The 15,812-nt window shown below is 39.9% G+C and overlaps 1 protein-coding gene across 6 annotated transcripts in view; it reads right to left on the bottom strand.

The window, feature by feature from the left end:
- Positions 1 to 15,812, bottom strand: part of traf3 (TNF receptor-associated factor 3) — a 99,752-nt gene that overhangs the window by 65,013 nt on the left and 18,927 nt on the right. The window contains exons 2-3 of one of the 6 annotated variants that reach the window (XM_069916463.1): positions 14,663 to 14,756; positions 22 to 137 (exon numbers count right to left, since the gene is read on the bottom strand). The exons of 3 other annotated variants lie outside the window; for them this stretch is intronic. The gene's annotated coding sequence lies outside the window, so the exon portion shown is untranslated. The remainder of the gene's footprint in view (positions 1 to 21; positions 138 to 14,662; positions 14,757 to 15,812) is intronic. 2 more of the 6 variants (XM_069916464.1, XM_069916465.1) reach the window with 2 other exon arrangements.

Genomic DNA, 15,812 nt, shown 5'->3' with positions numbered 1-15,812 from the left:
GATGACATCTATGGCTCTTACCAAGTTGGCCTAATATGGGACCCTAGATCCACCTCTGTAGTCGGCCTTTCACTTTCCTGTTTAGTAGCAATGATGGGTGGACAACAAATGCTCACCATGCCAGCAACATCCACATTCTGTAAATTAATAAACAGAGAAACAGAAAACAAGCTTCAAACTCAGAGGCCAATAGATTTCCGGAACAAACTGGCAGACAGATGCCTTTACTAACACATACACTTGTGTAATCCCTTTGTTTGCAAAGATCCAAAAAGCTCAGGGATAAACAACCAATATACCAAATGGCTTAATGACTCGGATGGTAAAAATAGTACTTCCAAGATAAGGAGAACATAAAAGATAATAGCCTTGTGCAGTCTTTATTTTCAGTTTCTTGTTCAAATCCCTTGAGTAGTCTTTGCACTTGTGGACATAGTTTTAATCTTGCATAAGCAAATTAAGTTGTTCTATTACAAGAAAGAGCATCTCTTTCAGAAAATGGCAGAGTCTACATGCTAAAGCACACAGGACTTACAAGGATAATACTGAGACTTCATGAAAGATTGGCCATCCCATAGCAGGGGCAAGGGGGTAAGAGGTGAGAGATCTGATAAAACTTTTCGTACAGGTGGTTGGACTCTGGAATCCATTGCCTGAGTGGGTGTTGGAGATGGGTAGTCTCAAAACATTATGAGTGCTTGAATCACCAATGCAGAGGCTACAGATTGTGCTGCCAAATGGAATGGACGTAGATAAGCACTGTATGATTAGTACAGATGAAGGGTCTGTTTCTGTACTAGACAACCAAATAAACTTGTTAGGTCTTACAACCAAAATACTCTGATTAAAGACCTCCAGGACTTCATGATGTTTTTTTCTGCCCGGGCACAAGAGGAGTCCGATCCAGAGTTCATCAATATTTTGATAATAATGAAGATACAGCAAGAAATTAATTAAAAATTACTTTCCTCAATGAGTGCTTGGCATTCACTAACTTAAATGCTGACAGTTACCCAGGATTTGCCTTGGTTACTGAAGCCTGCAGGTTGGTGAAGCACCATTATCACAATTCTCAGCTAAGTGGCACAGATAGAATTGAGGGAGTACTATAAAGGTGGTGGCACTGCCGGAGCCGGTGTAACGGTAGTGCTGCTGTGGACCCGTGGGGAGGGAGGGAGCAGAGATGCAGCGCTCCCGCGGGGTCCAGCCACCCAGTCGACTGATGTCAGCTCTGCGTGGTCTTGGAACAGCCCATTGAGGGAGCCGAGCCGATGGTAGTTTTATTTGAAATCCCGCCACCTTGGGGTCTATGTCCAAGATGGCAGCACGAGGGGCTGCAGACTCCAGGGAAGTGGAGGACTGGAGCAGGACACCACAGGTCAGGAAGATCACCCCCTGTCTGAGAAGGAGAAGTGGAAGAGATGACCCATGGGTCTGTGACCACAGAGGTGGACCAATGAGGAGGTTCTGTGGCTGAGGGCAAGCGGCAAGCTGCAGATGACTCGAGGCAAGGAACCTATGGAAGCTGCAGACTGCTGTCGGGAGACTCGCGCCAGGCTGTGAACTGCTGGAAATATGGCTTGAACTGGTTAGAGTACCACCAGGTACCGGAACCAGGACGTAAGGGGGTGCCAAGGCGCCCCTGACTGTGTTGGAGGTTCAGTTCCGATGGTTTGGACTGGACTCTGGGTGGGTAGGGAAGCACTGGAGATGAATCTATGGAAACTCCATGACTCTGAGGGGGGATTCTCTTTTGCTTCTCTTTCTCTGGCTGTAAGAGGCACTTAGGCAATTTCCGTTGGTGTTAAATCTGCCTGCCTTGCAGCAGGCAAAAAGGAATTTCATGTAATAGGACATTGTTTAATTACATGACAATAACTTGAATCCACACAGACAAGAAAGGATTGGAAAGCGATACTGCTAAGAGTTAAGGAATAAAATAGAAGGCTTGGATACACACCTCACCATGCAGTCCATCCAATGATCAGTCTATAAAATGCAGTTAAATTGGATGTTATCATGGGAAGATAGTTCTGTCAAATGAAGCAATTTATACCAATCTCCCTCAATGATATCAATTGTAAATTTACACCAGCTAAACAGTTAACAATCGTCTGCAGACCCAGTGATTGAAGAAAAAAACACCATGCTGGAGAAACTCAGCAGGTCCAACAGCGCATTTTATATAGAAAAAATAAAGGTATATAACCAATGTTTCAGGTTTGAGCTCTTCAAAGCAAAATGTAAGGCAAGCATCTGAATTAAATAATTACTTTGAAATTTCTTGAATGTCTAAATGTGTTAAGCAACCGGTGGGTAATCACTTACTAATTATTTACAGTGGATGCTTATTTGCTTCTGATTGTGTTTCTGGGGCCACAGACTTGGGTCCCAGTCCCTTGATGGTCCCACGAACCTCCAAATAGCCCACTACACCTCAATTATGAGGCATGTGCTTGCCAGCTGTCAGCCAGGGGCCTGTCTCTTAAGTACCAGTTGCCAGAGGGCCCATTAACCAAGCTTTCAAACCAAATGCCAATAAATAATCCAAAAAGATGAAAGCAAAACTGATCAAGTCAAGCACACTTGCCTTCATCCCCACAGTGGGGCACCCTTCAAATGACTGCCCCTCTCTCCTGGCCCGTGTATGAGGCCAAGGGGCTGGGAGCCCACTGCATCTGCAGCCAGTCACTGCTCCATTGATGGACTCCGTGGTGTGTCCAGTGACAGAGCTGGTCAGATGGTTGGCAGATCCCTATACGTCCAATGCTCCAATCTGACCAATGCAAGTCAAATTTTGGGCTGCATTTGTTCCTGGGGATAAGCAGGGAGGTTAAACTGAAACCGTGAGTTAACAGAGACTGCAAACAAAAGGAAGTTCAAGAAATTCTGCTCCCTCTGTTATTCCAGCAAAATTTTCCTCCCGATTTCTTTCATTCCCAAGTCATTGATGTAACCCAAATCATCAAATCAAGGTAGATGAGCATCTCACCTGACTTCAGCCTGAAATATTGATGTTGTTGGCAACTAATCACTGATGCATCACAACCAAGATCAAAAATAACCTTGCCCATAATCCATACCCTGATGTGGGGCCAAGAGGTACACATTGATTAAAAGAATATTGATATTATTTTCATTTACAAAACGCTTGCAGCACTCCAATGGAAATTGGCTAAGAGGGCACAATGCCCTATCAGTTGGGTGATCTGTTTTCTCTTATTCGCATAACATTTGTTTACTGTGAGTAATCATTTCCAAGCATCTTATTCTCTCAAAAATTAGGTTTTCTAATTCAGATCCAGTTCAACTCCATCTGAAATTTGAGGGGTCTTTGCCCATCTCATTGCCAGTCTTTACAAAGTATAATTTACAAATTGGAGCATTTTATATTTAATTTCAGAGTATAAAACATTTATGCAAGTTGAAAATGTGACAAAACAAGAATTAATTTCTTCAAGTATTGTTCCATCTTTTTAAAATACCAACAGAAATACATCAAAAGGAACTACATAGGGCAATTTTTCTGCTAGGTGATGCAAAATACATGTTTCATCTTTTGAAGGAAATCACATGTTCAAAATTTTGAGGGGATGTGGACTGTTTCACGTCAAATTGAATGAAAATGCAGGATTTACTAAAAACAAAGAATTTCAACTTCTTCACTGAACCGTGGATGGGAAACCACGCATTTGTTATTAATGCAAATTGTAACTGTTGAAAATCCAGTCTCCACAAATTCATCTTAAAAAAGTAGCAGTTACAAAAAAAACCTCTCTCCACTGTGAATGTCGTGGTCAATAACAAAAAGTGCTTCACGTAGGCCTTCAATGGTATCTATATTAAATAATTACATAATTTGTTGGTTGAGTCATTGTGAAAATATTATTCAACGCATCATTTATTGATGAATGCTTCTCAGTTTTAAAATGGAAAAGAGAAAAATTAAAATGGCTCAAAAATTCAATTGACATTTGTGGTGTCTTTGAAAAGCAAACACTACAAGAAATCCCACTTTTAAAAAAAAATGATAAGCCAGTTCAATGCATTGGAGAGTCTATATATCCATAAGGAAAAAAAATTAGAGGTCTTTCGATCTCCATCTCAATGATGTCTTTTTGTCAGCAAAAATCATTCAATCTACAAAAATAAGTCAAATCAGAATGGCTGGAGGAGCTCAGCGTTCATAGGAGGTAAAGCTATATTACCGACATTTCAGGGCTGAGCCCTTCTTCAAGGTGTGAATGAAAATAGACTAGCATCTGAATTAAAGGCTAGGAAAAGAAAGGGGGAATAATGGGAGGGGGAGGAGTCCAGACCAACAGACACAAGGTGTTAAATAGATATGATTGAATTTGGCTCCATAAAAATTTCTCTGAATCCAAATGACATGGCATTTATTGTAATAAATGACTTTCAATTATACTGTTATTAGCTTGCTGCATTTTTGAAGTGATGAATTTCCCCCCCCCCCCACCCCCCCACTTTATCTTGATTCTCATTGTTGTTGAAAGGAACATGGTGATTGTGACTCTCTAGATGACTATTTAAAGCTAATTCCCCACTGCAACCTTGGCCTCACCTTTGTCCACCACATTAAAATCAGCTTGATTTATCTCTTTTCCAGCCCTGAAAAACACTTCAAACACTTATTATGTTTCTCTTTCTATGGATGCTGCCTGTCCTGCTCAGTGTTTCCGGCATTTTTTTGTTTGTTTTCCTTGTGCATATACTGTACGTCACCATTCCTCCGACAAGGAAGCTTAGGAAATCAACCTCTTAAAAATAGAGAATTTTAAAATAAAATTGTACCTTTTGTCTTGAGAAACCTGAACAGTACTGATTTCCACTACAAATCACTTACCTGCCCCAAAATAAAATGACTCCCGATTTTTACCTGCCCACAGTTTTTAATTCTCTTTAGTCCTCCTTCAGCAATAAAGTTTATTTTCCCAACTCCCCATTACTCTTACTTCATTTCTAACAACTCTCTTTCACTGCAGCATCAGATTTCCCTGTGCTTTCTTCCACATGACTCTCTGCCATAAATTCACCTCCTCACATGATCTCTCCAGTTTCATTTCAAGACCCCTCCTCCTCCGCCCCCGATTTGGTTCCCACCTGATTACCTGCTGCTTCAGCTTGCTGACCATTTTCCATCATTCCATTACCACACTGCCCAAAGCTTTCTCATAACACCTGAAAATGTCTTTATATGTTAAAATGCATGCACTAAATGAGTTTATTTACCAAAACATGCCTTTCCATTAATTTTTAAAAATGCTTAACACTCGATACATGAGGTGTTCTTAAGTCAGTTGAGCAGATGGAGATTAACTAAAATGTTATATGGTCTGATTGACATTTATTTCAAGACCAAAAGACATTGAAGCAGAATTAGGCTATTCAGCCCATTAAGTCTCCCCTGCCATTTAACCATGAGCTGATCCATTTTCCCACTGACCCCCCACTGCCCAGCTTTCTCCTCATAGCCTTTGAAGCTCTGGCTTATCAAGAATCTATCAATATCGAGAGGTCACATGATGGTGGACAGCGAGTAGGAGCAGAATCCTGGAGTTTCTCTGAAAATTATCAAAAAGACAGAAAAAAAAATTTTAAGAAAGTTTAAATTAAGTTTTCCAGCAGAATAAAGAAACAAGAACAAAGCGTCCACAATGAAATGTGCAGCTCCAATACAGCCCCAGGAACTCATGGCAAGGAGGTCGGTGGGGCCTACTTGAGGGCGCCACAGGAGGAGATCGCTGGCAACTCTCCATCAAAAGAGGATTGCCCAGAGCCTATGAGCAGCAATGGCGGCTGCGGGATGTCACTTTGATGGAGGGGTTTGGAGGAAGCAGCAGAGGCAGTGGTAGTGGCAGCGCCAGAGACTGTGACTGCGGTAATGGCAGCGTAAAACAGTTGGGGACAGCATGGGAGATCGAGGGCTGGCAGCAGCAGGCAGTTATGGGAACACAGGCGACATTGGAAGAGCAGCCTGACCTGTGGCCCAGGCAGACCTCCACGGGCAGCAGGTGAGGAGAGGAGGCAGAGAATGCCAAGAGGAGATGGCTGAGAGGTCGGGGAGCAGTGGCATGGAGGGCGAAGGTGGTGGAAGGAAAGGCCCATTGTCGCGACAGGTGAAGGTATCGGAAGGAAGAGGAGAAACTTACTGGAGAGTGTGTAAGGGCCGTGGTAGAGCCAGTCGTGGAGGCCTCGGAGGCCAGGTTAAAGACTATTTTAAAGGAACTTCAAAAGAAATGGGGGAGATAAAGAGGGCAGTGGCAGATTTGACAGGGAGTCTTTAGTGTGGAGGATAGAGAGGGTGGAAGATACCATGGAACGCCTGGAAAGTCATAGGGATGTCTGGAACAGGAAAGGGAGGAAATCCTGGAGACATTAGACAGGTTTGAAAATTTTAACAGAAGAAAAAATGTTAACATTGTGGGATTAAAGGAACGGGTGGATGGGGAACGATTTGATCAAATTTATTAAGGATTGGATACCGGGCATCTGGGTGAAGCCTAGGTAGGGGGAGATATGAGGATAGAATGGGTACGTGGGTCTTTTTCTCCCAAGTTGGGTCCAGGGCAACGGCCTCAGTCGGTCTTGAAATTTGAGAATTTCCAGGACATGGAAAGGGTTCTTTGAGTAGCAGCTGAGAGGACGGGGGGGGGATGGGCTCCAGCTGAGTTTACGGGAAGCAGTGTGGTTGCCAGACATCAGCATGGTGTGGCTGAAATGAAGGAAACAGTTTGATGTAGTGAAAAGGATCCTGCGACACAAGGGGATGGAATATAGGCTATTATACCCGGCAACGCTAAAGGTGATATTGCCCGGGGGAGATAAAAGGTTTTACACAGAGGCAATGGAAATGATGAGATTTGCCAAATCATTAGATGCCACCCAGGAGGGGGGGCAATAAGACGGGGGAGAGGGTTGCTGGGTGGGGAATTATGAATGTATAGATATATTACTGTAAATGCACTGTATTGCTTATTGAATTCTGTTATTTGGGGATGTATATATGAGGGGAGCTCTGGGATGACGTGGGATGGGAGGGAGCAAGATAAGTGCTGCAGACATGTCTCTGTTTGGTAAGGAATTGGCATCAAACATAGCGTTAATGGCGCCGGGAAGGATGGGGGGGGGGGAGGTTTCGGGGTCGGAAGGTGGAGGAGTGGTCAAATTGTCTTTATTTGCTGAATATGGTTTTTTTCTTAATTTCCTTTAATTTACCTATGTTTTGAGTGCAGAAGTCTACATTCAAGGTCTGATGGGATAAAGGGGGTGGAAGATTAAGGGCCAAGGTATGACGGGAAAGGGGGGGAGGAGAAGGATATTAGGAAGACTCTGAGATAATGGATAAGATAATTAAAGTGGTAACACTCATTAAAAAGATATAGTATTTTTACAAGAAACCCATAAAGTAGAAAGGGGGAGGGGGTGGATGGGTCAAGTGGCACCAATTTCCTTCGATTCCGGAGCCAAGGGAGTGGCTATCCTGATAGGGAAGAATGTTCCAGTGGTGATCCGGGGGGGTGGTCACCAACTCCGTGGGGAGATTTGTGATGATGCATTGTCAAATACACTTGGAATCCTGGACCCTGATGAATGTATACGCTCCAAACTATGATGGTGAAAAAGTTGATGTAGGATACATTTTTGAAAGTATCTGAAGGAAGGGAGAAGGGGTTGATTGGAGGGGATGTCAATTTTTGTCTGGATCGATTTTTTTTTGCGTCAACCCAAATGGAGGGTAGGATAGTGGAAGCTGAGTACAGGGCACGGCTGCTGTCGGACCATTCGCCTTTGGTGGTGTCGATCTTAATGCCAGATAAACAGGCCTGAGCATAGAGTTGGCACCTGAACATGATGTTGTTGGGAAAACCAGAACTGTGTAGCTTTGTGAGAGCTCAGATAGATTTGTTCTGTGAGGCAAACTGCCCCTATACTGAGGATAACTTGCTGATATGGGACACATTGAAGGCTTATAGAAGGGGCTAGATAATTGGGTAAACCAAGAATGTCAAAAAGAGTATATGAAAAAGGTTAATGATCTGGAATTGAAGATAACACAAATGGAAAAGAACTATCAGAGGGTGGGTACGGGGGGGGCGGGGGGGGCTCTGTGGCTGGGCTGAGGACCATACTGGAGGATTATGGGAAAGTTTTGTTGTACAGAGTAAATTTGGATAAGAGCGAGGTTATGCCTCTTACAAATGGAGATTATGATCAGTATAAATGTGGCAGTGAGTTCGAGTAGCTGAGGGAAGGCAAAAAGTATTTGGGGGTGAAAGTAGGTAAGGATTTAAGCAATTTGAATAAGCTTAATTACATCCCTTTGCTCCGGAAGATTGAGGAGGACCTGGCTAGATGGAGGACTCTGCCCGTTACATTGATGGGCAGAGTCAACTGTTTCAAAATGAAGATGATGCCAAGGCTCCAATTGCATTGCCTTGGTTTTTTTTTTAATATTGTTTAACGTGTGCGTCAGGAAGTTTCTGTGAAATGGGCAAGTTGTTAGAATCTCCATGGAAAAGTTAATATGGGATTATAAATTGGGTGGGGGGGGGGCTAAAATTACCTGACTTTGAAAAGTATTAGAAAGAACATAATAGCCAAATTTATGGTTAAATCAATGCAGGAAATGCAACTTTTGGATGTATGGAGAAGACAACACCCAAAGGAGAAGGAATACTCATATTATTCGAGTAGACATAAAACATAATCAAGGATTGACCTGCTCCTGTTGTCAGCCCATATCCAGGGGAGAGTTAGGAAAATGGAATATAAAGCTAGATTGTTATCTGATCACTCACCCGTTATTAGCAATAGAACTGGAGGACATCCCACCAAGAACATACAGATGGAGATTAAACTCCATGCTAGTTAAAAGACAGGATTTTAGAGAATTTATTGAGCGCCAAATTAAAATGTACTTTGAAATAAATACAGAATCAGTGAAAGACAAATTTATATTATGGGATGAAATGAAAGCTTTCATCAGAGGGCAGATAATAAGTTATGTAACCAAGATGAAAAAGGACTACAATCGGGAAATAGAACAGCTGGAAAGAGAAATAGTAAGTACAGAAAAAGAACTAGCAACAAGGGAAGATACAACAAAAAGAAGAGAATTGGCAGACAAAAAAAAGGAAACACTACAAACGTATAAGGTAGAGAAGAACATAATAAAAATAAATCAGAAGTATCATGAGCTAGGAAAAAAAATGCACAAAATACTAGCTTGGCAGCTTAAAACAGAACAAGCTAAAAGAACGGTATTGGCATCAAGGAAAAAGGACAAACAAATTATATATAATCCAACAGAGATCAATGAAAACTTTAAGGAATTCTATGAGCAATTATACCGAACTGAGAATGAATGGAAGGAGGACAAAATAGATGAGTTTCCAGCGACAACTGAACTGCCGAAATTGCAAGAGGAGCAAACCAAATTGATAAAACCATTTGAAATAGTGGAAATACAAGATATATTAAAAAAGCTACCGAACAATAAAACACCTGGGGAGGACGGACTCCCAATTGAATTCTATAAAACATCTAAGAAGAGTTACTAATTCCTCCTCTCCTGGAAGTAATGAACCAGATAGAAGAAACACAAAACTTGCCAGATTCATGTAAAACAGCAATAATTACAGTAATACCAAAGACGGGGAAAGATCCACTAACACCAGCATCGTATAGACCAATATCTCTACTTAACTCAGATTATAAGATAATAGCAAAACTATTAGCAAACAGATTGGCCGACTGTGTATCAAAAATATTAAAACTAGATCAAACAGGATTTATTAAGAAAAGACGAACAACGGACAATGTCTGTAAGTTCATTAACTTAATCCATGCAGTATAAGGAAATAAGACGCCAACAGTGGCTGTTCCTTTAGACGCAGAGAGAGCCTTTGACAGGGTAGAATGGAATTATTTATTCAAAATATTACAGAGGTTTAACCTACCAGAGAAATATATTAATTACATTAAAGCATTATATAAGGGTCCAATGGCGAAGGTGGCTGTAAATGGATATATATCGAACCAATTTAAATTAAGCAGGTCAACTAGGCAGGGATGTCCACTATCTCCTTCACTGTTCGCTTTAGCAACAGAACCATTGGCAGAACTGATAAGAACAGAAAATAAAATAAAAGGGATAAAAATAACATAGAAGGAATATAAAATCAGTCTATTTGCAGATGACATCATATTATATTTGACAGAACCAGAAATATCAATAAAAGAACTACATAAGAAATTAAAGGAATATGGAGAAATATCGGGGTACAAGATCAACACAAATAAAAGTGAAGCAATGCCAATGAATAATGCAAATTACACAAAGTTTAAAAAAGAATCACCATTTAAATGGCAAACACAAGCAATCCGATACCTAGGTATTAAACTAAGTAATAATCTAGGCCATCTATACAAATTAAATTATCAGCCATTAATGAAGAAATTACAAGATGACATAGAACATTGGAAAGATTTACCACTAACACTGATAGGAAGGGTAAATTGCATTAAAATGAAAATCTTCCCAAGAATACAATACCAATTCCAATCGTTACCAATTCCCTTAACAGAGAAATTTTTCAATGAGCTAAAAAAAATAAGGAAATTCTTATGGAAAGGGGGGAAACCAAGGATAACGCTAGACAAAATAAGGGAGAAGGTACCAGAACATATACTTTATAAGTGGGATGAAAAATTGGTACAATATAGAAGTTCACTAGTACTGCTCCATCTACTCAACATTTGGAAGAAGATTCACGTAGAAAGGAAAAAACAAAATTACCAACTACCAAAATTATTACTGACGCAAAATTAACTAATCTCTTTCACAATAGATAACCTTTCCTTTAGAGAATGGGAGAGAAAAGGGATTAAAAGAATAGAAAATTGATTTTTGGGACATAATTTATTAACATTTGAACAAATGAAATACAAATATGGAATAACTCATGGTACAATGTTTGCATATCATCAATTGAAAGCTTATTTAAAGGTTAAATTGGGAAACAGCTTGAGATTACCAGAAGGAAGCAGCTTTGAATATGTGATTACAGACACAATGATAATTAAAAGATTTATTACAAAGAATGTACATCAAGCAGCAAGAAAAAGAAAATAATGAAATAAGCTATAAACCCAAACAAAAGTGGGAACAAGATCTAAACAAAAATAAAAAATGAAATATGGGAAAAGCTATGATCTGGAACTATGAAAAATATAATAAACATGAGGTTATGCATGATACAATATAATTTGTTACACAGGCTATATATCATGCCCCAAAAGTTAAATAAATGGGACCCAATAGTATCAGATAGATGTTTTCGCTGTAAGAAGGAAATGGGAACAACAGTACATGCAATTTGGGCATGTGAGAAATTGAAAAAATCTTGGGAAGATCTAAATCAGGTATTAAATTGAATCACATAAAGCAACATACCAAAAAATCCAGAGATCTTTCTTCTAAGTAATATAAGAAGTAAAGAATTAGGCCTCAAACTGGATGAAGCACAAAAAAGATTTATTATGATAGCCTTAGCTGTAGCAAAATAATGTATTATGTCAACTTGGAAATTGAAAGAGAGCCTGAGTACATAGAAATGAATAAATGTATTCCATTGGAAAAAATAACATATAATTAAAAAATAAAGTCACATTATTTGAACAAATTTGGGAACCGTACATGGAGCACAACAGAGGGCCTACTGCGGACCTCCACCACCTAAAATGATAGAATGAGAAGAAAACAAAATCACCTGATCCAGTGGGTAAAAGTAGATGACACAATTTTCTTGTTTATTTTCATTGTGTGATTACATTGTTTAATGGGTTTATTGTATTGTATATGTTGAACGTTTAATGGGTTTGGAGGGGTGTGGGAAGGAGGGACGGAAGGGAGGGGGGATAAAGGGGAGAAAATGACACTGTGTATATTCAAGAGGGAAATGTTTGTGTGTATTTTGATTAATATGGTTCATAGTGTGAAATTTTTTTTTAAAGTATCATTGGATATCCCAAGCGAGATTTATCCCCTCGCTCTTTGAGGGAGAGGGGTCCCAGTGTGGACGCAGATTAGGTTGCATTCATTAGATGAAGAGATAGCCAAAGAATTTATTTATAAATTGGATGTAAAAATACTCTCAAAGAAAACAGATAACCCCATCCTAAAACGTGTTCTTCAGATGTGGAAAAGGATAAAACAAGGTATTGGATGGAAAGTAGGTGGGGATATCCTCCAAAGCACCCCTGACTCAATAATTTAATACCCTTTCTCTGGGCAATAAGATCCTGGATACCTGGTTCCAGAGTGGGATCAGGTATATTGAAGATTTGGGGAGTGGGGGAAAGCTTATGTCATTTGAGCAATTGAGAAACAAGTATGATTCGTCCAACAGAACATTCTTCTGCTATCTGCCAATAAGATCTTTTTTTGAGGGAAAAATTTGGCAGCTATGACCTTGCCTCAATGGAGATTATTATTTAAAAGGGGAACGTGTATAAATTTATTTCTAAGATGAATTACATATTCCAAAGTGAGGACCCAAAACTGGCCTACACAGGTCAAGGGAGAGGTGGGAGTTGGACTTGAGTACAGCAATCAATGCAGAGTGGTGGCAGGACCTGTGTCTGGACAGTGTGACGGGGGTCGTCAACGCCAGATGCAGGATGGTGCAGTACAATTTCCTGCACCAGTTGTACCTTGTACCTCAGAAACGACATAAATCAAAGTTGGAGATTTCAGAAATGTGTTTCAGATGTCCCCTCTACCTGGCTGTGTTCAAAGGCGAGTCCTTTTCGGGAAGACCCAGGGGACATTCTAAAATAAATTACAAAAGTGGATTTTCCACAGGATCGGGAGCTGCTCCTTTTGGGTGATATTGGAGAAGTGCAGTTTAGACTGACTAAATTCCAAATCTTGTTTGTGAAGGTCACTTTGGCCGTAACCAGGAAGTGTAAAGCAGTTTCGTAGAAGTCCGACTACCAGCTAAATACCACACAATAGAATATGGAAATGCAGAGCTGCATTCTGCTATAGGAAATCACATTTAACCTACCGGGGACACATGACACATTTGTTAGAGTATGGCAACCTTACTTGCAGTACATTGGTACTCAGATAGATCGATTGCCCCCCTTTTAAATAGGGATAAGGTTAAACTATCCCAGTAAGGCCAGAGGTGTAATTACAGAGATGGGACGGTGCAGACAATGCACCTCCACTTTCTTTTCAGCTCCTTAATTTTCTTTTTTTCTTTTGAGTTCCTTTCTTTTCTTTTGAATGGCATTGTCACAGTTAATTCTTTTCCTTACAGGTTTTGATAGGGATCATGTGCCCACGATGAATGGGATTGAGATAAGTTTTTGAAATCGATTTGCTGAGGGGGGAAGGGGGGAGGGAGTGAGTAGGGACAAATACAGAATTTGGGTATGAATATGAACATGGATGGGTTTGTTTATTGGACTTTATAAGTCTGTGAAAACTTTTTTAAAAATATTTTAAAAAAAGGATCTATCAATGTTTGCCTTAAATTTACCCAGTGACCTGGCCTCCACAATCATACGAGGCAACAAATTCTACAACTTTACCACCTCTGACTGAAGAAATTCCTACGCATCTCTGTTCTATATGGACATCCTTCAATCCTGAAGTTGTCCCCTCTGCCACCATGGGAAACAACCTTTCTACATCCACTTCGGTCCACACCTTTCAACATTTGAAATGTTTCATCGAGATCCCCACTCTTTCTCTTAAGTTCCAATGAGTACAGGCCCAAAAGCTGACAAATGGAGCAACCCACAAATACTTCAACAATTCTATTTATTGTAAATTTCTCATAAGAGTCGTCTTCCTGTGACTAAAAATGACAGTAGATGACTGATAGTATATCTCTGCCAGGCGACTACACACTTCCTTAAGAGCTTAGGCAAGTTCCTCCTGATTTATGTAATGGCTTCATACTCCAAGAGTACCTGATTGGAAAAAAAAAGGTTAAACTCCTATATAATGTGGTTACTGGTAGAGATTAAAGTAAACCAGTAGAGTCTGTTACTGCACACTGATAAGAGAATGGCAGACACATGAAAATGGGTTAAATCAGCAGTATTCATGCCATACCTCTTCCAGTAAGAAATTAATGTTGCTTTCACCACCCCCCTTACATATCTACAATTAATGTGGGTACGATATTGATTCTCAGCAAATTCATAAGCAATTTTTCATTGTATTGGCCCTGATTCGACAGGACAATCCCACGCAAATATATTAACATTAGTCTGTTCATCAACATTCAAAGAGAACTTGTTTTTAAAAATTGCAAACTCTTCATATTTTAAAATCAGAAATGAACAACATGATCTCAGTTACCCAAAATCTGAAATAGACAAAAATAGAAACTGCTAGAAGCCCCCAACAGGTCATGCAGCATCTATGGAAAGAGAAATAGAGTTCTCGCATGCAGGTTCAAGACCCTTCCTTCAAAGTGTTTGACCTGACAAAGGGCTCAGGGCTGAAACATTGATCGCCTTTTACTTCCTATGGATGCTGCATGACCTGCTGAGTTTCCCCAGCACTTTTGCGTACTCTACTAGACCCCCAGCATCTGCAGATGTTTTTAAAAACTCTGACCTGAATCATTATCTCGGATTTTCTTTCCACACATGCCTGACCTGCTGAGCGTTGCAGCATTTTCTGTTTTTAATTTCAATGTTCTAAAGGCAACCTACAAGACATTAAATATAAATAATTGCATGATGCTCAATGTGAACAGCTAAAGCAACACAAACTGAGGAATTGCATTCCAATAAAGGGTCTTAACCAGACACAGTACATTCTAGTTTTTCCTTGTGAATGAATGAGCAGAATATTGCAGAACTTGACAAATTAAATACTGTACTGAGATATTTTCTCATTTCACAAGATTGGAAAACATTCATCTGAACTAATGCAAGCAACTTATTTCAGGGAGTCACCCAGCAAAATCATCCTACTATAAAATATATCACAAGAGGAAAGATGAAATGTGCACTCACTTTGCAATGTTGGTTTCAGATCATCCAGAAGGCTCAACAAGACCAAACATAGCTTTATTAAATTTTCTAACCTAGTCAGTGGTGAGGGGCAGCCCCAGCAGATATCCAGTTGTTTAAAAAAAACCCCAACACTAAGTTATTGATTGAAGGAGAAGATCATAGGCATTGTGCACAAAAACTGCAATTTTCTCCAGAAAAACTTCACACCGTGTCTAAAACCTCAGCATCATGACTTCTTGGATGCTAAAGACACTCCAATTTTTGACATTAGGAAAGGATAATAAAACCCATATACCAAATTCCAATATCTTAACTTCATTGAATAATACCGATTCAAATGATCATTTAAATTGAGTAAGATTCAAATTCAACGCAAGTTCATTGATGAACAAATTCCAAAATCTCCCAACTTCTTACCTAAATGCACAAACAATTACATCACCAGTACATGAGATTTATTCGTTTCCTCAGCTGAAGATAATTTAAATACTTACCACTAAATGTTCAAAATCTGTAGAGAGAGTGAGTGAGTATTAAACCTCAAGATGTTAACAGGTGTCATTTCATATCACAAGTCCCATGCTGGAGATATCAGCCTTTGAAATGTTAAGTCATACTGCACTGAGCCAATCAGCGAGGAGTGCAATAAATTTGCTGTCCCCTCAGTCATTTACAAGGCAGGATCAAACCATGCTACCAGATCTTTCACAGGCAGCATTAATTGAATACTAGTGGGATTGACATAG

The sequence above is a fragment of the Narcine bancroftii genome, chromosome 2 (genome assembly GCF_036971445.1).
Source record: "Narcine bancroftii isolate sNarBan1 chromosome 2, sNarBan1.hap1, whole genome shotgun sequence".
In the NCBI taxonomy this organism is placed as follows: Eukaryota; Metazoa; Chordata; class Chondrichthyes; order Torpediniformes; family Narcinidae; genus Narcine; species Narcine bancroftii.
Note: the sequence above shows the minus strand (reverse complement) of the source record. Positions and strands in the feature narration are given on the sequence as shown.